Source organism: Octopus bimaculoides, chromosome 5 (assembly GCF_001194135.2).
Source record: "Octopus bimaculoides isolate UCB-OBI-ISO-001 chromosome 5, ASM119413v2, whole genome shotgun sequence".
Classification (NCBI taxonomy): Eukaryota; Metazoa; Mollusca; class Cephalopoda; order Octopoda; family Octopodidae; genus Octopus; species Octopus bimaculoides.
The window spans coordinates 99,718,309-99,720,327 of record NC_068985.1 but is presented as its reverse complement, the minus strand read 5'-3'; the positions used below and the strand labels follow the sequence as shown (position 1 = coordinate 99,720,327).

Here is a 2,019-nt window from a genome sequence, read left to right as displayed (position 1 = left end):
CTCAGAAAGGCAGGGACGCTACTCCCTGTGACCCCTTTCGGACCCCGCTACTTTTCGTAAATTTTCCTGGCCTGATAACATTTTGTAAGTGCCGCTGTATGTTGGCAGAATAATCTCAACTTCCTTACAGGATATGCTTATAGTATATCCTTTGAGATATTGGCCCTGGCATTAACGCAAAACCATATCCGTGAAATGTTTTCGCTCTTTCCTTTGCCTCTTTCTTGAAGTAAGTATAAACGGAATATGTGTCTTTAAACGTTTCTTTTCTTAAATGTTGTGTTTCACATATGGTTGTGATATGGAGAAAGAAAAAGGGAACTCGTTTTGGAATAATTGTACATCATCCTCGTCTTTTATGAAAATTTAAATATAGACATATTCTTAAGGCATATGTTCCAAGGATGTAGAATAAGTTTGGACAGTGTGAAAGGTCAGCCACAACGTGTGGTTTCCAAGTCAGCCATGGGATGGAAGCTTCCGATCTTTAACATAGTTTCTGGAGCATCTACGATGAGAAATGTTATTCCCAAACAGTACGACATTGACACATTATTTCCGAATCCGACAGTTAATGAAGTTTATAAACAATGTATGATATAACTATAATTATATTATGAAGAAATGCATTTGACATTTCGTATTACATCAAGCAAAAATGATTCCCTTTAAAGGGACAATAAGTTGCTTAAAATTATTAAAACCAGGCCATCAAGCACAATGTTAAATTATGCGCAACTTCCGCGCCTTCTGCCGCAGTCCCTCTCCGTCCTTAAATACTACTAAATTAAAATGTTTCTCTATTTAGCAGCTGAATGTACGAGGGATCGCAGCTAACTCTCCTACACACGTTTGATATTGCATCTGAAAAACGATAAAGGGGACGTCATGTATAGTAGCCCTTCAGCCTTTGTTCTTGGGTATCAGAGCTGATTGAGGCTAAAGAGAAACAGCCGCAGGTATATATTTTTCTTTGCAAGTGGTTACTGAAACGTTTGATTAATAGAGATGTCTACTACTATAATTTGCAACTTTATTAGATCGAACTCTATTAAGAAATATTTGTCATTGAGATACTCTAAATAGTTAACAGCTAAGAACGTTTGATAATCTGTACATAATAACTTTTATAAATACGTCAGTATGTTTAAACTTTTATGCATATTGCACAGAATTGAGTTTATTATATTAAGTACTTTCGATAATTGGCTAGATTTTAATTGTAGCTACGTTTAAATCAGTGTATTTGGTGTTATCGCTCTTAACATCTAAGAAAATGAATTAAATTCTTCTTTATTATAATGTTACCTACAGCTATTATGTACAGTTTATTAGGGGTTGAATGAGATAAATTTAAGTTGGGAAGTACTGCTTCAATTATATGTCAGAATTCGGTGGCTCATTTAGTTACATTACGACATAAATTTAATATGAAACGTTATAGTAACTTAAGAAATAAATTATAAATGTAATATAATAGACTACTGAACGATTAATGTTAGTATTCGGTTAGCTATCTCGAGTGCTTTTATTTTCGTATAGGAATAAATGCTGTTGATACTTCTAGTATTGGTTCTGTATTCTGCCTGCTCATATAAATGACAACATCGGAGAAATTTATGCCATCGACACATTTGCGTTTCAACAGATGAGTTCAAATCACTTTCCGTTAGATATATTCGTTTTTCAAACTCAAATTATTTCTATGAATAAAGAGAAGCTATGTTCGATAACATTCCCATTCATCCTTCTGTCTATCTATCTATCTATCTATCTATCTATCTATCTATCTATCTATCTCTTCTCACGGACGTGCTGTCACATCGGCTGCGAAGGTAAACGTTTATTTGACCTTTTATTGTCCACATTGTGTTGGAATGTTTTAATAATTTTGTTGCGAAGCACCTAGGCTTCATTTGTGTGTATTTTCAAGGGCAGGAATTGGCCCCCAGGGGCAGTTTCGGCCCTAGCAAAATACAAAAATTTCCTTCTTGACATTTCAAAAATGTCGAGAAACAT

At 34.6% G+C, this 2,019-nt stretch overlaps 1 long non-coding RNA gene across 2 annotated transcripts in view; it reads right to left on the bottom strand.

Annotated features, from left to right (window-relative positions):
• The window catches only part of LOC106882694 (uncharacterized), a 343,192-nt gene that overhangs the window by 88,895 nt on the left and 252,278 nt on the right, over positions 1–2,019 (bottom strand). The window lies entirely within an intron of this gene.